General features: G+C 33.5%; 1 long non-coding RNA gene across 4 annotated transcripts in view; it reads left to right on the top strand.

Moving 5' to 3' along the window:
• LOC105881237 (uncharacterized) overlaps positions 1-10,393 on the top strand; it is a 72,043-nt gene extending 61,650 nt beyond the window's left edge. For 3 of the 4 annotated variants that reach the window (XR_012920071.1, XR_002223319.2, XR_012920072.1), the window contains 2 exons: positions 1,505-1,605; positions 6,715-10,393. This is a non-coding gene — a long non-coding RNA (uncharacterized LOC105881237). Of the gene's footprint in view, positions 1-1,504; positions 1,606-4,300; positions 4,790-6,714 lie in introns of all 4 variants that reach the window. The other variant, XR_012920073.1, reaches the window with a different exon arrangement.
• The last annotated feature ends 14,821 nt before the right edge of the window (positions 10,394-25,214 follow it).

Genomic DNA, 25,214 nt, shown 5'->3' with positions numbered 1-25,214 from the left:
AGAAAAATACAAAGAAGCTAAATCATCCCTGTTACTATTAATATTTAGTTATGTTGCTTTTAGTTTTAGGGGGTTTTTTCCTCTATAATTTTTATAACAGCTTTATTGAACATAATAAATCTCTTTCTAGACAATGCAAAAACTTATAACCCTTTCACTTCATTTACTTCCCTCCTAACTTATATGTTATTTGGGCCATTTATTTTAACACTATATGCTCTCTGCATATTTTAGACACTATTTCTATTGCTTTATACAGCCCTTATTAATTTAGATTTATTGATATTTTTATCTCTTTCTTTGTTCTTGGTCCCTTTCTGCATATCTGAGTTGTATCTGGAATGATTTCCTTTGGTAAAATTCTGTTGGTGATGAATTTTTTCATAGTTTCTTTTTATGAAAATGTCTTTAATGTGTACATATTTTTGAAGGATACTTTACATGGAAATAGAATTCTAGGCAGATAAGTATTTTTATTCAGCAATTTCAAAATATTTTATCTTCTGGTTTCTATGATTTTGCTGAGATTTCAGGTGTCACTCTAATTGTTGATTTTTGTAGGTTTTATGTCCACCCACCATTCTCCCTGACTACTTTGGATACTTCCTCTTTGTCATTGGTTTTCAGAACATTTAAAATGATTGTACAGATGCGTATGTGTGTGTGTGTGTGTATGCATGTGTGTGCCATTCTATTTGTATTTTGTGAAACTTTTTTGAGTCTGTGACTTGATGTCTCATGTCAACCTTTGGAAAATTATCCTTCTTTCTCTCTAGGGATCTCTCTCTCCTTCTCTCTCTTTGCTTATCTATGTATCTCTTTCTGTACTTGTACCTATATCTGTATCTATCCATATCTATATCTACATCTTATGTCTCCCATTTTCCCTTTCTCTTTCTGTTAGGATTTCATTCTGCACATTTTCTTTTTATTTATTTTCCAGTTTATGAACCTTCTCTTCAATTATGTTATAACTACTAACAAATCTTCCACTGATTTCCTAATGCAATTTACTATAATTTTTACAGGTAGACTATTTTTGTTTATTGAAGTTTTAAGTTCTCTGACAACATTTTCAATTTTTCTTGTTTATCCTCTTAAACATATGACCATAAATATGTTACAGTATACATCTCTCCATTATCTTTGACATCTTATGAATCTGTTTCTATTGAATCTTGTTTCCCTTGGTTTTCATTCATTTATTTTCTCTCAGTATATGTAATTTAATTTTTATTAAGGGTTAATCATTTATATGAAACTTTGTAGTACTAATTAAATCTTCAAAATAGAATTTGCCTTTGCTCCTGGTGAGTAGTTAGGACATTTGCAATCCCAGATAACATAATTACATTCAGACTTTTTCATGTTTTTAAGCTAACCTCTAGCACCTCCCATGGAGAGTCTACTTTGAGTTTCCCTTTATTCCTAGATAATAGCTTCACAGGGTCCTTTTTCAGAGTATATTTATGAGGGTGTTTACTAAAATATTCTTTCTTGGCAGACACTGGAATCCAGTATTGATCCTTCTAGTTTGGAAGCTGTTAAAAGTATTGATCAGGTTATTAACTTCTCAGCCTGCCAGCAGATGGTTCTAGTGCAAAGGTAACATCTTCCCAATACAACTTACTTTTCCTGAACTGTACCCTTATGAGTCTTCATTGTCTTTTTAGTTCTCTGATATTTTCAAGCAGGTTTTTAAAACATGTTTTATGTAGTCTTACTAGTTATTCTCTGTGCAACGGTTGACTCCAAATGCCTACTCCAACATTATTAGAAGCAGTTCTGCATCCATATTTATTTGTATTCTTATAAAAATTTGAAGAGAAGGCCAGGCGCGGTGGCTCACGCCTGTAATCCTAGCTCTCTGGGAGGCCGAGAAGCTGGCGAATTGCTCAAGGTCAGGAGTTCGAAACCAGCCTGAGCAAGACCAAGACCCCATCTCTACTATAAATAGAAAGAAATTAATTGGCCAACTAATATATATAGAAAAAATTAGCTGGGCATGGTGGCGCATGCCTGTAGTCCCAGCTACTCGGGAGGCTGAGGCAGTAGGATTGCTTGGGCCCAGGAGTTTGAGGTTGCTGTGAGCTAGGCTGACACCATGGCACTCACTCTAGGCTGGGCAACAAAGTGAGACTCTGTCTCAAAAAAATAAATAAATAAAAATAAAAATTTAAAGAGAAAACAAAATCTTGATTGATTGCCATTCAAAATTTTATTTCATACCTATATGTATTAGTTTTTGTAAACTACATGTAAGATTTTCTCTTTCATAAAGATATTTTTTTTTACCTGATCATCCACAGGCTCTGTGTCCAGATCTTAAGGACATAGCTTACATTCAGATTGACACAATTTTCATGTTTAATAATCTAGTCTTCCTTTATGTGAATTATTAGATAAGTGCAGAATAAGATCATTACCTTCCATGCATGCTGGGAAAGGAATACAACATTCAGGTAGGAGGGACTTTACACACTGAGATAGCCCTAGAATTCTCACTTTCTAAATATAGTCCAAACACTGTAGATTTGATTTTTGTGTTATATGGTGTTTTAGTTTCATTAAAGTTATTTATTATGTCTTTGTTACATCTTGCCAAGAGGGCTATTTTTCAGTAGTTAGACAGTAGTAATTTTTTTACCTAGCAATATTACATGAGACTAGATACAATGAAAATTTTAATGCTTCATTTCCCTGAGATTGTTACTTTATTATGTTATTACCCTTAGGTTATCTCTCAATCCTCACTCTTTAAGGAACATATTATTATCTTCTTTGTAAAAAGTTGTATTTCATGAGGTGAAGTTTCCTCATCTAATGTATAAGCAGAACCATTTTCTGAACCCAGATTTTTCTGGCTAAAGCTTATCCTTTCTGCAGTTCATCATGATGCAAAAAATTACTTTGTTTCCCCAAAGCTGAGAATACTTATACTTTCAAACAATATGTTCTTCTCTGTATAAAGATTGTACAACCAACCCACCATCATTATCAAGTGAATCTATCTTCATTTTTATTTTTCTCTAGTGATGGTTATAGATTTCCTCTGTTTTATTTCTGATTACTTTTTTCTTATGACACATTTGCAAAATGACAGAGTAGGCAGTTATACATGAATGAAATTGTATGTATTAAAGGCTACCAAATCTGTAAATTTAACCTCAGTAACACTATGCTCTAATCTTAATGCTACTATTTTTGCACTCAAAACCATTATACATATTATTGACTATCATTAAATGACTGAATTTGGGCAGCCCTTGCAAAAATATATCTTTGTACTGCTACATTTTTTTCAATATTTTCTATACTATTTCTTGTCGTTTTTTTTTTTTTCTCTTTCTTAGACTTCATTTCATATTTTTTCAACAGGCTGGTTGTCATATTTTAAATATGTTAGCTGGCCATATTTAAAATAAAATAGGACTCCATTTAAAATTCTGAAGAATGGAGCTATATCATTAAAAGACCAAATGATATAGTCAAGATTCTATATGCCTTCTTTTGTGTCCTCCTCAAAACACATCATATATGATTGCACAGTCTACTAAACTATACATTTCTAGAAGTAAAGAATTTGTGTGTACTTGCTTTTTGTACAGATCTCTCTCTGCATGTACTCATATGTGTATGTATAAATAAATACCTTTATGCATCACTACATTTATACATATACTAGCAAGTGCTTATAAATGTTTCTAAGTAAAAATATAAACTATCTCTTCTGACCACTTATAAGACAAGTCCTAATTTGGAACAATTTAAGGAGGACTTCTAGAATAGTTAAACATTTAACCATTTTGGTAGCCAAAAAATAGTTAGTTTGAAGTACATAAATATCAGAATAAAATCTATAGGAATATATCAGAAGTTAAGTAACCATAGATCTTTCAGCCAGTCACACGTTAAGATTTTTTTTTAAAAGCCTAGATTTTACTCAGTAATCATTTTCATGCTATCATATATAGTGTTAATTGTACTCTCTAAATTAAAGAAAATTAATTTTTAGGGAGTAATTTATTAGTAGAAATCATGAATAAAAAATTATACAAACTGACAAATGTCAATTCTTTCTTTTACTTTGAAGTTATTTGGCAACAGAAGGTTAAAAAAAACACATGCAAATGGAAAAACTATCCCCACTAACTGCTATATTTAAATGAAATCTATTTACCTTTTATCCAGTGTGAATAGATGCTTTTTAATTATTGCTAATTGTTTAAGATGTCTTTGCATCCCCCAAAAGATTTAGTCTGTATAAATTTAATTTCTTTAAAATCTCCTTCTGTTACAGACAAATACAGTAAGAAGCCTCATAGGTATGGCAGTAAAATCCTCATAAAGGCAGAAGTGTTTAAATGAGTAGTGCAAGGAAGTCGTCCCCAAAAGAGGAAGAAAAGCTATATGGTTGGAGATACAAGAAGCAAACATGAAACACACAGTTGAAACATTTAAGATGACTGTGAAAAAGGTCTATGTTCACTTGTTAAAGAATGTGCCAGGGCAGACTAAAGCATATGAATAGTTCTTTCACAGGTCACAGCATCCATTCAGCCCATGGACATTGTTATTACCCGACAGAAATAGATGGGCCTAATTAATATTCTGAACATACCTGAGAGAACATTCTTAAGGAAATCATCCTCTGGTGGTTTGGAAAGAAAAAAGGAAAGGAAGAAAGAAAAAAAAGGAAAGAAAGAAAGAAAGAAAGAAAGAAAGAAAGAAAGAAAGAAAGAAAGAAAGAAAGAAAGAAAGAAAAAGAAAGAAAGGCGAAAACTTAACAGTAAGCATTAAAAATTGGACCCAGATAACAAAGTCAACAGCTCTTAAAGTTTAATGCCAGATGCAAATAGGAGTCTTGTTTGTGTACTTTTTTTGGAATTAATGATTATACCTTATGAAATAAAGTTGAACAGTAGTTTGAATTTACTAGTAATTATATTCTTAACATTTCATCAAATAACAGGCAAAAATCAGCAACAGAAAGTTTGTCATAGTAAATCTTTGCAAATGCATATAATCATGAATAATGAAGCAATTTATTAGTTAGACATTTATTAACATAAAAAATATATATAGAAAATGCAACATAAAATTTAGTATTTTAATGAAAAAGTGGGAATATCATTGACTGGAGAAACAACCACCTGCAAAGAATGTTTAAAATATTTACAATCTTTCCTAAATAAATGGTTCATTAAAATATTAATTTTCAATATATGATTAAATCCACATTTCTCATATGCAGCTAGGATATAGTCAACTATGAACTTTTCAAATGTTTTATTTGAACATTTAGAATATCATTTAAGCAAGATTAACTAGAATTGTACCTATAAAAATTTTCACTGTTGCTAATAGAGATCGAAAACCATAATTAATTTAGAAATACAATGAAAAACATCTGACTCAAAATAGGTGTCAAAAATAGGCATAAGATAAATTTTATGAGCTATTTTAATATTTTTGAGTATATATTACATATATATACACACACCTACATATATCATACGTACACATTAATGAAAGAACAAAACACTATAAAATATTTTACGCAACAAGATGAAAGTACTTATTGAAGAAATTAATTGTTAAAGTACCTTTTCTATTTAAATACCTGCATTTAACAAATTAATTCATTCGGAAATAGGAGTCAAGTGTTTAGTGCCCAAACCTAGTACAGCACATGTAAAACAAAATCCCTATTGAAATGAATGAAGCCATTCATTTACAAGACACAAAAAGCTGTACTTTCTTTGTCTTGATACTTTAAAGCCCCTTGACAGCATTTTTCCTTTTTATGGTGCTTTAGTTATAGATCTTTCTCTGCTCAAAAATCACAAAAAAAAACTACAAGTAGCAAATACCTGAATATGTAACAGATGTATAAGTGCTCCTTGGGATAAATAGATTATGGACAATTAACTATCATCATATCCCTGTCTCTGTTTCCACTCGCTCCTATAGTGTACACCTGTGGCTTATTAGGAGTATAACCAAAGTGGCAACACAAATTCCAGGTTCGAAGATAACCTAGAAAAATCTGCTTCTTTGCTTCTTGAGTGTTTCTCATGAAAAGAACAATAAGCAATATAGAAACAAAACAGTGTATAAATACCATTCAAGAGACCACTTATGAAAAACACCACCTTTTATCTTTGGCTGTAAATATATTTCAAATCGGATGATTAAAGGAGGATTTAATATAACTTCAAAAAGTATTAAATGCAATAGATGGTTCTTTTTAGGATTCTGATTCTAACAAACCAAACTAATTGTAAAAAAAACTTTATGAAAAAAACAAAGAAATTTGAACATTGATTAGATCTTTGATGATACTAAGGAATTATTAATTTTTTTCACTTGTGAGAATGATATTATGGTTTTGATTTTAAAAGTCTTTGTCATTTAGAGATATATATTGAAATACGGATAAAATGGTGTATTTTCTGGAATTTCCTCCAAAATAATTGGAATGGTGTGTGAGAAGTGGATGGAAATATTGTAAAATGTTTCCAAAAATCATTCGATACTCTTCCCTTCAAGAAGTGGAGACTGATTCTTCTCTTCTTGAGTGCGAGTTGTGTTTAGTAACTTACTTCCAATGAATAAAATACTGCAGAAGTAACAATGTATGATTTCCAACATAGACATAAAAAGTATGACGGCTTCTTCTTTGTCCTCTCCTTTGTCTCTCTTGCTCTATAGGAAAACAGTGGGCATGCTATGAAGACATTACAGCAGCCATTATGTGGTGGGAAACTGAGGCCTCCTATCAATATCCATGTGAGACAAATACCTTGGAAGTGGATCTTCCAAGTCTAGTCATACTTCAAATGACTATGGCCCAAGCTGCCAGAACCACCCAGCTAAGCTGCTCCTAAATTTCTGACCTACAGAGATTGAGATAATAACTGTCTATTGTTTTAAGCTATTATAAAGAGAGAGAGGTTTTATACCTTCTCTCTTTTTCTTGCCAGCAGTAGGTAACTAGCCCAATAACTATGAAATCAAATTCACTGCCTGTTGAGTTTCTGATGCTGGATAATAAAAATATTGGGAGCTATTATATTGTGTCTACCTTCATGTATATTTGAATAATTCCATAATAAAACTTTAAAAAACTCTTTTGCATTTTTCTTAATCATGAAGGATTTAAATTTAGTTAAAATTAAAGATATTTTCTTTAAACCATCCTTTTAAATCCCTTTACAATTGTTTCCTCAATAATATTTATATACCTTTGGATTATCCTCACCATCTTCCAGCAATTTTCTAAAAACAAAACCTTAATAGAAAGGTCACACTAACAAAATCCTGTAGGATTATAAAAAATAGAGACAATGCTAAGAAGGAACTTATAGAAGTGATTTTGGTATCTTCCCACTACCATAATCTTTATGATTCTCCCATAGATAAATATATTCTGAGTAAGACTGTGGGCTTTCTTGACAAACACAGCTTCCAGATATAACCCCCTGAGCTCACTGTAGCAAAAATAAAATTGTAAAAATAAAAAGTTATTAGCTTTAAAAGATTGCTATGATATGATTAGCTAAATTTCTCTCTAAAATATAATCAGTGAATATATATTTAATAGCCTTGAACTAAGTACTAAATGAAATTGAAATATATTTTATTCTTAAGGTAAACAATGGTTTTTTTTATAGTGAAATTTAAAGAAATTAGTTTTTAAAGTTTTGAGTCTTTGGCTCCTAACCATGTAAATTCTGCATATCATATTAATGTAGAAAATATCCATAGATACTTTCTGCCATAAACTATAATCAAGCACCAATAAAGGAAAATGATGTGTATCACACACACAGTTTCCATGCATTTTATTATACTGAGTTCTTATACTTTCCCTGTGAACTATTTATTTTTTACACATTTATTGAGGAAGAAGCAAAAGTTCTCCTCTTTGGGATTACACAATAAGAGATTAGTGGTTCCTAATTTCAGATTTGAGTTTGCCTGACTCCAAATTGCCCAAGCCCAAATCATACAGAGTACCACTATGTGCCTATCACAGTGCCCTGTTTTGTGTAGACAGAAAAGAGGATTATAACACAGCCTCTATCTTCAATGCACATTTGAAGTTCGAGAAGACAAAATATTAAGTGAAAAATATAAGATTGTAAAAATATCAGTGATCTATTTCAGAAGGCTGCTGTAATTGAAATGGAAATCTACGAAGATTAGAGATGTATGTGGTAAGCAGCAGTTGGAGAAGTTTTCATGGGAGAGCTGAGACTTAGGTAAATGTTGAAAAGTCAATACAATTCAGATATACAGAAGGAACGATATGGATACTATTGGTTGATTTAATTCCCATTCCCAGTCATCTTTCGGTTGGAGGAGCTTTGGGTAAGAGTTCTGAATGATAACATGGAAGTGAAAGTCAGTTGTGTGACTCCTGCCTGGAAAGCCTGTTGTTCTCCTGTTACTCCTCCTCACCCTTCCCTTTTCTTTCTGAGTCAGCCAAAAGAATATCTGAACCTGGGGCCACTGCACTGAGCCACTCAACCAGCACCAGCAACTGCTCATGCAGACTTCACATCATGTAACAAAAACAAACCCTCATTTGTTTAAGACTCCCTCGGTGGGTGACGTATCACCACTCATTGCCAAAAACATTCCTAAAAGATAAGAGCAACTACATAATACTGCAGGTAAGAGGAATACCACTGAAAATATACTCATTTGGGGAATAAGAATGCTTAAGCTTCCATAACTTGTAGTATTTAAATATAACATGGTCTTATTCCAAAGTCCAGTCTTTGACCAATAAACCCTGATGAGTGCCTGAGAGAGTCAAGGCCATTGCTTCTTTTATGGTCCCATATGTCCATCTTCTCTGTATAGTAGTACCTGAGATCATCCACTAACAAATAGAGTAGAATGAAGATTATAAGATTATATATAGAGAAAAAAATCCTAAATAACCTCTACAGGAATGTGAATAGAATTTCTATAAAATGAAATAAAAGGGTAAATTGGATGTTAATGAGCTAGTTTTTATTGCATTTGAGATATAAATTCTGAGCTCAACTGTGGTGATTTGGTTTAAATTAGGTTGTATGAATTTTATTCTGATACATTTGAAAGAATTGATGTCAATATTAAACTGAGTTTTAAATAAGAGATGAAAAAAATAATCTGGGCTTTCTAGTTTAAGAGATTGATAATGCTGATACCTCTGATTGAAATGAAGCTGTTTGAAAGAAGTGTTTGTTTTGGAAGGAAAGAGGTAATTTCACTGTTGGATACATTGAATACCAGCTCACCTTATTTAGAATTATCTCATAAGCTGCTAAGAACAGACACAGAGACAAAGAAGAACTCATGAATGGAGTTCTACATTTAGAAATAATCAGGAAAAGAAATAAAAGTAGATGGTTTAATAAAGCTACTAAGTTCAAATGGCAGTTATCAAGAACAGAAATGTGGGTTTCCATAATGGGTGGAGAGGCAGCAGTATAAGGAAAGAAAAACGTGTATGGAGGTAGAGAGGAGGAGGTAGGAAGATAAAGTTTCAAGAAGGCCATGGGAGACTACTCTGGGACTCAGGCAATCAACCAGTCAAGTGTAAAGCTGGGATTTGGGAAAGACCCTCCTAGAAAAAGGCTCTGGTGACCTGTAAGGACTGCAGCTCTGGTGATTCTGAGGATGGCAAAAAGCTTGTATTTTAGGAGTAGGGTAATAAATGGAAGGATAGAAAATAGAGAATGTTTAGTAGAAGTAGTAAGACTGAAAACTTCCTAGCTCTGTCACCAAAGCCAACCCCTAAAAACATGTGAGAAATTGACATGAAATTTTAGGAGGGTAGAAGAGGTTTTATTCTTATGGCAGCTTTTAGAGAATGCAGATAGCGGAAGCATAAACTCCTTTTTTGGCTTAACAATTTAAATAATGTATTTAAAATCCTTTTTCCCCCCACTATGATAATTGGTCTTAAACTTTTGAAAAATTGTGTGAATATTTTGAGTTGTACAGAATTATAAAAAATCATTTTCTCATTTTATAATAATTTACCTAAATGTGTTAACACAGAGAAAGTTGCAAGTATTAAGCTCTTAATGAAAAATTTTCTACTTTTAAAAATCAAACAAAAGTTTTTATTATATGTTTAGACAGAAAAATGTTCTTTGTTCACAGGAAATTATAAGTGTATTTTACTTCTGCTTTTGTATCCATTTTATAAAACATAATTATTCATTGCTATCTACATTCTAATTGTTATTATACACCATCAGAAAGCTACAAATCCACATTTTATTACCATAGCTTTCCACAAAATTACCTTTATAGGGTTACATACAATAATTTGATTTTAAAATGTCACTACTTTTATCTAGGATATGCATAAAAATATGAATAAAATATTTACATTAAAATAAAAACAAACAATAAAATGACTAAAAAAGCATTTCATGCCTTATGCTATTTATTATATTTTACTTATGATTTATATGGTTAATTCCTTTTATGAGGTTCATGCTAATAAAACAGATAAAAGAAAAAAGTAAAGTCATTAAAACATTGATAAAACGTGTTTTAGATGAAAATTTCCTAAAACAAAATGAAAGGAGACATATTATCATTTTGTCAAATCAAAGCTCTACAAAAGCATCATGCTTCTTCTTTCCTCCTGGCTCCCAGGAAGCTCAAATTGAAATTTTGTTCAAATAGCCTCCAATTGACTAGTTTCTTATGGCATAATTATTTCTACATTTTATCTTTACTACATGGATTTTCTATTGTTTCTCATAATGTATTATTTTTTCATTCTCTGCGTGTTTTTAATGTCATCAATTTTCTTATATCCTTTTTGGAAGTGGGCAAAACATAAATGATAAATAATGAATTGTGTCAGAAGGTCACACTAAAGTCCAATGAATAAATTTATTGTCAAGAAAATGTAAAATTAATTTATTAAATTAAATTTAAAAAGAATGAACTTGCCTTAAGTTAGAAGTGCAGGTTTAGGAATGAGAAGGAAGATGGCTGACTAAAGACATCACTTACAGGACCCGTGGGAAGAACGGATTTCACATAAAGGAGAGGGGAGAAGAGATGTAAATCAGGTGTAGATTGTAGAGAGAGGTGCTGGAGCCTGCCAGGGACCTCACAGAGGAAAACTGCAAAGCAAAGAAGAAGAAGAAGAAGATAAAAGAAAAAAGATATTGATGTTAGAGCCGGAATCCGCAGGGCCATGGAACAGAGAGACAGAGTCACCGAGGCTGTAATTATCAAAAGGAGTTTTATCATCTAACTTGAGCTAGAGTCCAAGCCCAAGAGTGCCTGTGCTGTGGCCTCTCCTTTGGCAGGGACACCCGCCCCCGCCCCCGCCCCATGTGAGTGAGCCTTTATACCTAACCTGTTTATGCACTGATCATGCATTTGCCCTCTACAGTGATTGGTGGGCCCAGGCTGATCACGGCATCTGCCCAGCCTATTACTTCATCTTGCAGCTGTTAGGCTCTAACTTGTTCCGGGTCTTAGCCAAGAGGCTCCGGTTTCAGCGGTTTTTTTCTCTGCATCCCATAATGCACCCATAATGCCCTGTGGTTAGCAAACAAGCAGTAAACAGAAGCTGAAAGTGGCCATTAGCCTAATAGCCCAGTATCTTACATTGACATGGATCAAATCCAGGGAGGCTCAGAATCCAGAGAAAGGGTAAGGGGGGATCCCTCTCTCCTTTCCATGAGACCCTGGAGACAAGCACGCTATTAAGTTTCTTGAAGGCTTTTCTACACCCACATGTCCAGGCATGGTGGCAACATGAAATAGTGAGATCTTGCATGATCCTGGAGCTTGGCCATTCCATATGGGGCTTCCCTTCAAGGAAAGCATCAGGAGAGACCGGAGAGCTGGCTTTCTTCCATTCAGATGTTTACTCCCCGACTCCTCTCCCAACCACTGCAACAGGGATTGGAGCTTGAGCTGAAAATTTGGCAAGCAGCTGCTTCCCCCAGTGGGCGTGTGCTGCAGGCTGATGTTGCAATGGACAGCGGGTGCCACACCTTTCCACTTGGGGGCCTGTAGTGGACCCAGGGTGCCTGATTTGGGAGCTCCCTGCCCGCTGGCATTTGCCAGAGCCACACACATGCAGATCAGACAAGTAGGCCGACTTGGTACACCCAAGACTCTACTCACTTGCTACTAGGGACACAGTGTGGAAGTCAGGGAGCTAGACTCAGGTGGAGAGGAGGCCCACGTGGACAGACCTGATGCTAGAAAACTGGGTTTCTGAAATGTAGCCAGCTGGGAGAGAATCCATACTACCTTCCCCCCAATGCAGAAATCCTTCCAGACAAACCAATACTGAAAGAATTTGTCAAGACCAGACCTGCCCTGCAGCAAATACTCAGAATTGTATTATACATAGATCAGCACAATGGTCACACACCAGAAAAGCTAAAGCTCATACACAACAACAATGATACAAGAGGTAAAACAAAGCAACAAAGTGCTACCCAACTGAATGAACAGAAAAGCATCCTGTATATCCATTCTATCAATCAATGTGAAACAGTTTAAATTTCCCAATCAAGAGAAATAAGTGGGCTGAATGGATAAAAAAAAAATACAAGCCAAGTATCTGCTGTCTCCAGGAAACACATCTAACCCACAAAGAATCATTTAGACTCAAACTAAAGAGACAGAAAAAAATATTTCATGCAAATGGTAACAAAAAGAAAGCAGGTGTAGCCATTCTTTTATCAGATAAAATTGACTTTAAATCAACAATAGTAAAGAAAGACAAGATAGTCATTATATAATAGGAAAAGGAACAATGAAATTTATTGCAGCACAATTCACAATTGTAAAGAGGCAGAATCAACCCATGTGCCCATCAATTCATGAGTGCATTAACAAAATGTTGTATATGTATACCATGGAATATTACTCAGCCACAAAGAAGGATGACTTAATATCTTTTGCAACAATTTGGATGGAACTGGGGATCATTATCCTAAGTGAAGTATCTAATGAATGGAAAATAAATACATATACTCATTATTGAACTGGAACTAACAGGTGAGCACACATGTACATAGAGGGAAGTAAAACAACATAAATCAAGCAGGGGGAGGAGAGTAGAGGGGCTGGGCAAAAAACCTTACTAGATAATACAATGAACACTATCTGGGTGACAGGCACCCTTAAAACTGTGCCTCAGGCACTATAAAAGTGATCCATGTAACCAAAAACATTTGTACCCCCATAATGTTTTGAAATAAAATAAAACAAATTACCTACTACATCATAATAAATAAGCACAATTTTGTAAAAAAAAAAAAAATAAATAAAGAATGAGAAAGGCGATATAACCCAACATAAGGAAGGAATTTTTTAAATCAATGACTGATGCTTTGTGTAAACAGATCTCAGTGAAATGGATATTGTTTAGAAATATATACATTTTTCATTTAAACTTCTCAACTTCCTAAAAATTTGTATTATTTTATAATTCCAATGTCAGAATCAACTTGTAAGGAAAATAATCCTGAATTCTGTCTCTCTTCCTTCCCCACATACCTAACAAGAAATACTACATATATGCCAAAAAACGTACAAGTTTAAACAGCATGAATGCTGAAATCAACTTTATTAATTGAACTTGTATCACCATTAGAATAATCTATACATAAAAAGGAGGCAATAGAATAAACTGTTAATTAGAAAAGCTCTAGATTTATTAATATAAGACATGAAATAACAATAATATCAGTTAGGAATAGCAGAAATTTTCCTGGTCTGGGAAACCTCAAATCCACTTCTTACATTGATTATGTCATTGACAATTGAGCTGACCTTGACTAAGTCGTGATCTTTTGGTACTTCAGTTTTCTCATATATAAAACAAATAAATTTGACATATGAATCAGTAAGGCTCCTTCCAATTCTCAAATTATTTCCTATAATGTTTTCTAAAGTTTTTATATTTTAGATGCACTATTTATTTTGGGGGTTTTTTGGTCTTGTTTTATTGGATTTAATAAATTGAGGGAGGCAAAAAGTTATAGAGAAAATCACACAAGAGAAAAAGAACATAGATTTATATACTTTTCCTGACTTCTTTTGAAAGAATATGCTTATTACACTTTGGTAAACTTAAATTAGAAATGTTTAACTTCTAAAAGTTTGTAAAATTGTGGCCAACAATAAGTAATACTTAAAACCAGTTGAATTTTGTTATAAAAGACAGAGACTGGAAGTCTTTTAAGAGCACTTTGAAAAACGAGCACTTAAATGATTTTGGCATCTTCCAAGGTTGCATTTTGGTTTGCAGATTTCTTGGGAAAATGTGTTATATGAACATACTTTCTTTCAGAATCGCAACACATCCACCATAGAGAGAATTAGGAAAACAAACTTCCATGGAAATGAAAACTACATATTTTAACATAGCTCTCCATTTTTTCTCTTAGTTTCCAAAAACATTTTATTCTAATTTGACTTGCATTTTGGCATAATTTGGGACTGGATTGTCCATCTCCACTTCAGATTGACAGCTGGAAGATATTCAATAACCGCAGACCTAAGGCAGCAAAATAGAATTATAACTGGAAGGAAACCAAGGAATTTGCATCAGTACAATTTCCATTTCGCTTTACCAGCTGGCCTGGTTTCTTGTTTAGGTCCTTTTTCTAGCGTTTGAGTGTTTTTGTGTGTGTGTGTGTTTATGAGCATTGTACATATTTAGAATAGTTTTATCTACCTCTGGTAAAGGAGTAGAATCCAAGAGAACAATATCATTTTGGCTGAATCACTAGAGAGCTGGCAAAATCATCAGTTTTTATAATATCTTTCTGACACCATCAGACTCTAAGGCCTTCCCTTAATAACAATGTACATCTAATTATAATATCTCCACTTCATTAACATTTTAAACTGTCCTCTAACCTATTGACATAGTTGTAAAGAGGCTGACGGGGACTTAAATAAAAGAAGAAAATTACTACTTACAAACACTAACAAAGATGTTAGAACAGTTATTGAAGTAATTGACTTACTCTCTACAGCTGCAGAATTGATATTCTTCAAATCTTAAATTAATTTATGTAACAGTTGTCCAAAAAATTCCTCCTGAGTTTAGTTTTCTTTACTTTTTTGGGGAAAAGATATCACTCGAGTGTCCTCAAAATGAATTTTTAATAGAGAGAATCAATGAAACCAAAAGTTTGTTTTTTGGAAGATCAAAAAAATTGACAATCCTTTAGCTAAACTAAAATGATTGAGAGAGAGAGAGAGAGAGAGAAAGCATCAAAGAGGCCAACCATATTAGCTGTAATCCTAGCACTTCAGGAGGCAGAGGCAGGAGGATCATTTGAGGCCAGGAGTTTGAGACTTGCTAGAGCAAGACACCATCTTTACAAAAAAATTGGAAAAAATTAGCTGGGCATGATGGTGTACACTGGCAGTCCCAGCTATTTGGTGGGGGGCCAAGAGAAGAAGGCCGAGGCAGGAGTTTGAGGTTGAAGTGAGCTATGATGATGTCCCTGCTCTTTATCTCTGGCAACTAAGCAATACCCTATCGAGAGAGAGAGAGAGAGAGAGAGAGAGAGAGAGAGAGAGAGAGAAACAGAAAAAGAAGATGCAAATAATTAAAATCAGAAATGAAGGTGGAGACTTCTTTACTAATTTTACAGAAATTAAAAGGATATTAATTGTACATTAACAAATTTACTAATTAAGATAAAACAGATAGGCCGAGCGCGGTGGCTCACGCCTGTAATCCTAGCTCTCTGGGAGGCCGAGGCGGGAGGATTACTTGAGGTCAGGAGTTCAAAACCAGCCTGAGCAAGAGCAAGACCCTGTCTCTACTATAAATAGAAAGAAATTAATTGGCCAACTAATATATATAGAAAAAATTAGCCAGGCATGGTGGCGCATGCCCGTAGTCCCAGCTACTCGGGAGGCTGAGGCAGAAGGATTGCTTGAGCCCAGGAGTTTGAGGTTGCTGTGAGCTAGGCTAATGCCAGGGCACTCACTCTAGCCTAGGCAACAAAGCGAGACTCTGTCTCAAAAAAAAAAAAAAAAAAAAAAAAAAGATAAAACAGATAAATTCCTGGAAACATACAAATTACCAAAGTGACTCAGGAAAAAAATAGAAAATCTTAATAAACATATAACAAATAAAGGATTGAAGCAGTAATCAAAACCTCTCAACAAAGAAAAGTCCAAAACCAGATAACTATACTGGTGACTTCTAACAAACATTTTAAAACATTAACACCAATCCTTCCCAAATTCTTGCAGAAAAGTAGATAAGGAGGAGATATTTTCTAATACATTCTGAGACCATTACCCTGATACCAAAGAAAAACAAATATACCACAAAAAAGAAAACTGCAAACCAATATCACTTATGAATATTGATGTAAAAGTACTCAACAAAATTCTACCAAGCCAAACCCAAAATCACATTAAAGGGATTATATACCATGACCAAGTGAGACACATCTCAGGAATACAAAGATGGTTCAACATAAGAAAATAAGCTAATGTAATAAGTCATATAATTAGAACAAAAGAAACAAAGCATGATCATTTCAATAGATACAGAAAAGCATTTGAAAAATTTCAATGCACTTTTATGATAAAAGCATTCAGCAAACTATTCATAGAAGGGAATTTCCTAACATGATTTACGACATTTATGAAAAACTCACCGCTAACATCACAGTGATGAAAGGCAAAAAAGCTTCCCCTTTAAGATCAAAAACAAGACAAAGATGCCTGATTTTGCCACTGTTATTCAACAATGTAATGGAAGATTTAGCCAGAGCACTAAGTAAAGAATAACAGCAACAAAAAGATATTAAAATTGGAAAGGAAGAAGTTAAACTGTCTCTATTTTCAGATGATATGATTCTGTACATAGAAAATTCCAAATAATTCACAAAAATACTGTTAGAGGTAAGAAAGTTGCAGGGTACAAGATCGGTATACAAAAATCAAATATGTTTCTATATACCAACAATGAATAATCCAAGAATAAAATTAAGAAAATAATTCCTTCTAAAATTTCATCCAAAAGAATAAAATATCTAGGAATAATTTAACAAAGAAGGTGAAAGATTTGTACACTGAAAACTACAAAACAGTGCTAAAAGAAATTAAGGGAAATATAATTAAATATAAGGGGTCATCACATGTTCATGGATGGAAATTATTAAATGGCAATATTTGTCAATCTATTAATTCAATACAATCCCTATTAAAATTCCAGTGGCCTTTTCTGCAAAAATTGGAAAACCTATCCTCAAAGTTATATGGAATAGCCACAAGCCCCAAGCTGCCAAAATAATATTGAAAAAAAAAAAGATAGTTGAAGAACTCAACACTTTTGAATTTCAAAACTTACTACAAATCTACAATACTCAAAACAATGTCGTCCTGGCATAATTATAGACATATACACTAACGGAAGAGAATTAAGACTCTAGAAATAGACCCAATATCTATTAGCAACTGATTTTTTACAAGGATATCAAGATCATTCTATGTGGAAAGTGTAGTCTTCTCAAAAATTGATGCTAGGACATCAGGATATCCACATGCTGAAGAATGAAGTCAGATCCCTTCCTCTATCTACAAAAATTAACTTAAAATGGATCAATGACATAAATATAAGAGATCTATAAAAGTATGAGAAGATAACATAGGGATAAATCTTTATGACCTCAGATTTGACAATAGATTTTTAGTTTTTACATCAATAGCACAAGCACCAAAAGAAAAAATAGATAAATGAAGCTTCTTAAAAATCAAAAACTTTTGAACATTGAAGAACATTATCAAAAATGTAAAAAGATAACCTATAGAACTGTAGAAAATGTTTGCAAATCATATATCTTATAAGGGTTTAATAATTAGAATAAGTAAAGAACACTTACAACTCAACAAAAAGATAAACAACCCAAATAAAAAATGGGAAATGAACTTGAATAGACATTTCTTCAAAGATAATAAACATATGGCCAAAAAGCACATAAAAAATGTTCAAATTTATTGATCATTAAGAAAACTCAAAGCAAAACACAGTGAGAAATTACTTCATACCCACTAGGATGAAATTAGTGTTGGAGAAGATGTGGTGAGAAACAAAATAGTAAGTGTTAGTAAATGTGTTGACAAATTGGAATCTTACGTTAGTGTTAAGAATGTAAAATGGCACAGACATTGTGGAAAAGAGTTTACCAGTCCCTCAAACAGTTAAATATAAAATTACAATATAATTCAACCAATTCCACTCCTAGGTATATATCCAAGAAAAGTGAAGATGTACGTCCACAAAGAAATTTGCATGTGGATGTTTATAGCATCATTATTTATAATGGATAAACATGCCTATCAGCCCAAATCCCCATTAATGAATAAATACATAAAGAAATATACATAAAATGGAATATTATCAAGCCACACAAAATTGAAGTACTTTTACATGCTACAACTTGGATGAACCTTAAAAAGATTGTGCTAAGTGAAAGAAGCCTGATGTAAAATGATAAATATTGTATTATTCCTTTTATATAATATATCCACAATAGACAAATTCATAGAAACAGAAAGCAGATTAATGGTTACTAGTAAGTAGAGGGAGATGGACTGCGGAATGGTTACTTTAAGGGTATGATGTATTCTAATGTGAAGAAATTTTAAAACTTGAGAGGGGTGGTGGCTGCACAATGCTGTCAATGCACTAAATGCTGCGGAATTATATATTCTAAAATGGTTAACTGTCTGTATGCTATTTGAATTTCACCTCAATATAAGAAAAAAAGAAATAATAGAGCCTGCTACATAGGGATGTTTTGAGGACCAAATGAAGTAATGCATAAATACTATTATAACAGTTCTTGGAATATAAAAAGCACTTACCTATAGTAAGAATGATTGTTTTAATTACTTTTATTATTGTTAATTATAATTAACACCATTGTTATCAACAATTTGCATGAATATATAGAAGACTTTATGGATGCATGGATGGCACAAAGTCAAAAGCAATTACTAACATGTTAGGTGACAGAATCAAGAGTTAATAATTCTCAGAATGAAACAGCATTATATTAATACATTTGGAGTAAAAGGAAGAATTTCAGGATCCAAAATATTACTATGAAGAAAATGTAATCTAGCAAGTATAAATGTGTAAAGATGTGATGATTTGGGAACCAATATACTCAAAATAATCCATTATTGTCTATGTTTGTAAAGCAAGCCAATATAGTCTTTGGCTTCATTAAGTTACATGAAGAATCCATAACCAGGAAGCAGTAGTTTTACCTAATTCTGTAGTAATCCAGACCCTATTTCATAGGTTGTGTTCATATATGGACAGCACATTTGAGGAAAATTTTTATGAACTGGAATATGTTAAAAGTGGGGTAGAATATGATTTTTGCTAGAACTTAAATTTTGCCATGGTAGGACTGATTGAAAAAATTAAGGATGACTATACTGGATAATAAACAAACAATATTTTATAAAAATATTATTAACATTTTAGAAATGTAAAAACTCATTTTGTGAATTGATTAGTTTGTGCAACTCCACAGACCTCTTAAGAAACATGATTGAAAATAAGAGAAAATATATATAGTTAATATTAAAAGTAAAATCCTAAAATTCATCATTGCCTTTACATCTGGCATTTTATGCAATAGGAACTTCCTGTCACTGGAAATAATCCAGCAATGGTGATAAGATACCCATTGAAGATGATATAGTTATTTAGTATAGACTAACCCAGCCAGGCCCAAACACACAAACTTGATCTGTGTGACCTTGTGCAGTTATGTACTACCTTAAGCAACCATTTTTTCCCACTGCAAAATTAGATAACATCTACATTACAAATTTGTGTAGTTTTTTAAATCACCTATAAAACAGAGTCTGATGCCTGACACAATAACACTTAGGGTATATTATCTATTATTATATCAATGTGGCTATAATAATGGATTAGATGTTCTCTAAGATTGTGTCAAATCTAATGACACACTCAGACTATTGAAAGAAGATAAAACTGTATTATCAAAAGTGGCAGAACTACTCTCATCCTTAGTGGTAATTAGGTTATTCACATGTTTGGAATTATTCTGTTCAAGATCCTTTCCTTCAGAGAATGAGAGGCAACAAAGAATTTGCCTTGGTGGGTCCTCTCCCAAATGGAGCAAGATCTGAACTGTAGATTATTCAAATCTACAGTTTGCAATTACAAAGCATTAGCTATATTTAGAATACACTGGCTTATGATTAACAACTTTAGAATTCTTCCTTTGGAAGATACTCAACACTATGTCTTTAAATTATCATTATGTTCCTAGGATATTGTAAGTAAAAAAGATTGGCAGTTTTCTCAATCCCTCTCCTTGCAGGAGGAAAATTTACTAGAGGGGTTGAATAAAGGAATCAGAGTGTCTTCCTCATGAAAATCTTTCTGCAGTCAGTGTGGGTTAGAGAGATAGGGCTCACTCCAACTATGGCCATTCCTTCCTCAGGGCCCCAAATAATCACTGTTCTTTAAGCTAATGCTAGAAAGCTCCTTGCCTGGCTGGGGTATAGTGAGGAGGGAGAAATGCCCTGAAGGGAGGGCAGAGAATATCTAAACAGCCAGGACAAGCAGGAAAGCTGGTGTTATGAGATATTAACTGTAACCCGTCAATATTCATATTTTGAAGTGCTAACCCCCAGTAACTTAGAATGAAACTGTATTTGAAGAAATAATTAAGTTAAAATGAAGTAATTAAGGTAGATCCTAATCCAATATGACTGTTTATTTATAAGAGGAAGAGATTAGGGCAAAGATATAGGCAGAGTGAAGATCCTATGAAAACACAGGAAGAGGATGACCATCTACAAGCCAAGGAGAGAGGCCTCAAAAGAAACGAACCTTATTGAATCTCATCTTGGACTTCTAGTCTCCAGAACTGGAAGAAAGTAAGTTGCCTACGAAAATGTTATTTTGTATCTCTACATTTATCAGAAGGTTAAATGGAAGAGTGGCAAATAATCTTCTAAGGGCAAAGTGAGATAGGACACAGCCCTTTAAGAAGGGTAAGTACTAATGCTGAGCATATGGTGAGTAGCAGATATATACCCCTTTGGAGGTAAAAGTTAAGAGATAAAAGCTAAATTGCTTTGCATAAGAAATAAATGAGTTATTAGAGGTCAGAAGACAAATCTTAATGTGGAAAGCCAGATGTCTGGGATGGCTAGGCCAAAGGGAGGAGGGTGAGAAAGAGGAGTCCCAGTACTAAGAGGAGAGGCAGAGAGGTGGGGCTAGGGCTTTGCATGTGACCCTGCCCACACCCTTTGTCATAAGAAATTTCTCTACTTGCCTGGATGTGAGTGCATTTATTTTTGAGACTACAAAGAAGTATTGCACCGGTTGGCAAGTTTGTTGCAGGCTAAAACAGAGACTGCTCTGGTGGATGACTTATAATTAGACCTCCACCACCACAATTATCTGGGAGAGAAAAAGGGATTATATAGTAGTTTATTGAGGCTTTGGGATGAAGAGGTGGGATTGGGTAAAATTGTGGATAACAATAAAATAAGTGGGCTTCATTGTGTAATGAGGTGAGATATAGACTTGGGCTTTAGATGTTGGCTTCATCTGAAGAGCTTCTTCAAAGAGCTCAATTTGCAGTATGAACCTTACCAGGGACAGCCTTAGTTAGCAGAAGCAGTGGGATGCCACTCTTAGACCAAGTCTCACGCAACTCATTGGCCAGTATCAGGGAAAAGAGCAGTTTCACTGACATAAAACAAAAGTTTGTTCTCTCTTTTCCACACTGTCTGCCCTAAAAAATAAAAATAAACTGAAAAAGGAAGAAGAAAATCTTATGGAAAATTGGGAAGGAGGCAGCATTGCTAATAGTCCATAGAGGGCTACAGCAGGTGCCATTCTTTACTGTAGATTCTTGCCCAATGTTTAGCTGGTGGTGGCTCTAGGACATTGGTGATGGTGCCCAGAAAAGGCAGTGTCCATGAGAGTAACGGTGGCCTTTGAGCATCAGTGGGACTGCATGCACCACAGGGACTTTTCTGTCCTTCAAAACAGTATTGATCCCCAGCAGGAGAGAAAGGTGATAGTGCAGAGATGATGGAGCAGGGCTAATTTGAGAATGGAACTATGGTTTACTGTCACAGCATTTGGCTTCATGCAGTGTCTAGAGGTAGTGTGAGCTTACCCTGCCTCCAGGGCCTGGGGGACTCAAGAGTAGTAGAATGGGAGAACCACAAACCAGAGCAGGGCAGCAACATTTCCCAGTGAGAGTAAACTTGTTTGGGGCAAGAGTGAAACACCCGCTGGGGACTCCCAGAAATACTTGAGTGGGATGTGCACTTTGCAAGAGGCTCAGGTCCTGTGTAATGCATGCTAGGGCATAAGGCAGTGAGATTTGAGTTATTAATGTTAATGTGATCTCATTTGCTTCCACAGGCTGGTGTGGCCTGAGGAAATTTTGGTTCTATTGTGTGTAATGGGGAGCTTCTGCTGACTTTTTAAAGAAGAGGAGTGTAACATAATGAAAGTAATGTCTTAGGAAGATTAAATTCCAATTTATGAGTAAAGAGAAATGACTTTAGCAGTAGGAAAACATTAGTTACAATGCTTTAAAAATTGAGAAAATTTCATTGTAGGTTTTAAACAAATCTATCCCATTTAACATGCTGATTTACATACATACCTCGAAGAAAAAAAATGCCCAAAACTTTGGAATAATTTACAGAGGTATACAAAACTATTGCTAATTAAGGTCCTCAAAAGGTCTTTACCTTGAAACAAAGCTAATATCTCTTGATTTTTAGTCTGTGTTGCCTAACACTTCTGAATAATTGCAAACATCTTGTTTTCATGTAGATTGTCAACTTCATGGTCTCTGAGTTGATTCTGAATATTACTGTTCATACATAAATTAAAAAGCTTTTCTACAGCCTGTCTAAGTAGAGGAAATAAAGAACATTGGGCCACTTCCCTCTGTTTGCATAGTAAAGGACAAATAAAACAATTGCTAACTAAATCATTTAGCTGGCCTAAATATTTCTGTTTAACTGTCTTGGACAAGTTATGCTCTCATTGTCTCATCCTCATTGTGTGTAAAATAAATATGACTAGATGATCTCCAAGTTATTTTCTACCTTAAAATGATATGATTCTATAGAAATAACTATATTTGCTCGAGAATTGTTTCATTGTCTCGTGCTGACTAAATCTTCACGTACTTTTCTCTCAGGCCAGATTGAAAAGATTCAGAATTTTTATTTAATCTAAGCAAAATTGCCTTCCCTTCAAACAGGCAGACAATACCTTTAGCTCTTATAAAAGGGAGTAGAAAGGAAGGGAGGAAGAGTAACTTACACTTAAATGAAAGCTTCATTAGGAAAAATGAACTAATCCATGTCCTCTGAGGAAAATTCATCTATTCAGAAGGGCATAGCTTCTGCTGCTATGCATAGTTAATATAATTTATATTATTAAAATTACTACATGCACATAGACGTATATTTATATATATGGAACACAGCTAATGGACCATAATTTACTACTTAGTATCATTTCTGTCAAGAATTACTAGCTATTGTGATATTACATTTGAATATAGATAGGGTAAAATATTCAAGCAAATATTATCTACACTGGTGCTGGGAAAACTAAGTAAACTTGTTAAATAGAGCATTCTGCAAAGTTCCATATTCTATGGTGAGTCAGTACGTAATAGCAAAGTTGAAAGATGAGTCCAAGTCTCATCCAATAGCAATTATTTATATTTTTTTAAATATTAAAAAGATTTCTATTCTTAGTTTAGACAAATTTGATGAAAAATTAAGTATGCAGAAATATGAATTGAAAATATTTTTGAATGCTTGTTTTATCAAATACCTAAAGTCAAACCTTAGAATAGAATCTCAGAGAGTATGCTTAAAAAAAAAAAGGAATGAAGGAAAGGGAAAAGGAAGGAAAAAAGAGAGGAGCAACTATGAAAAATGTGGCTTTGAAGAAACAACACAAAGTGGTAGTATTAAAAACACAATTTAATGACAACTTAAGTAGATAACATTTATTGAATGCAAAAACTAATTTTTAAAGTATTTTCTTAAATGTTAAGGTAAATGAAAAAAAGAAATGGAAGAATACAGTATTGATATCTGCTGAAATCCACTATGGACTTGGCTCTATTTAATCTTCACAAATACCCAATGATGTCATTATTACAATTACCTTATGAAACATAAAAGAAAATTACATGTAATACAAATCATAGGCAATCACATCTTAGGACCAGACAGAGACATGGATACATGTGGACATATGTAACGACAGCAAATTGCTTACAAATGGATAAAAAAATAAAAATTGAAATCTTAGGTACTCTTCTCCCATAAAATTAAGAAGTATTATGGACAACTAAATACAAGAAAAATAGGCCAATGTTAAAAAGATCTTTTGAAACAACGCTAAGCTGTTACTAAAGAGAGAAAATAATAAAATACCTGGAAAAACTCATGCAAATATCATTCAACGAAAATAGGAGGATCAATTTCTTCTTAATGCTTTATATCCTCCTTTAATATTTTCTCTTTCTTTGTTAAAGAAAATCTTTTGTCCTTTCTGGATAGTTAAAGAAAGATCAATGCTGGTGTGCAAGCCAATAGAGCAGATGCAGAGAGTATCACCAGATTAAAGAAGAAAATAGAAATTTGAGGGATCGCTTAAAAAATCTTTGCAAAGTATTAATGAAGCAAATGTTTAGAGGCAATTATATTAGTAATAATGGGAGTAAAAACATGTAGTCACAGCAAAAGTTTATGTGGAAAAATAGAGTTTTTGTCTCTCACACACACAAAGTAGAGAAGAAGTAAAGTACTGTAGAGGAGAAATTAAGAGTAGCTTAATTTAACTCAAAAGTTTTTCTATTAATTAGGTCATTTATTTTATTACACCATATTACAGTAACAATCTGGTTTATTCCTAATAATTCTTAACTGATAATAAAATGTTTTGTATTTATATTACAAAATATGTTTCACATATAATATAGCAAATATTCTGTAAAACAGATAAGCAAAAACAGCTATAGTTTAATCAGGCTAGGGAAGATTGTGCCATGACAACAGAAAATTCTCAAACCTCAGGAGTTTAAAACAAACAACCAAACAAACAAGGTTTATTTTTCTCACTT

Source organism: Microcebus murinus, chromosome 1 (genome assembly GCF_040939455.1).
Source record: "Microcebus murinus isolate Inina chromosome 1, M.murinus_Inina_mat1.0, whole genome shotgun sequence".
Lineage (NCBI taxonomy): Eukaryota > Metazoa > Chordata > Mammalia > Primates > Cheirogaleidae > Microcebus > Microcebus murinus.
This window is presented reverse-complemented; position numbering and strand designations above follow the sequence as displayed.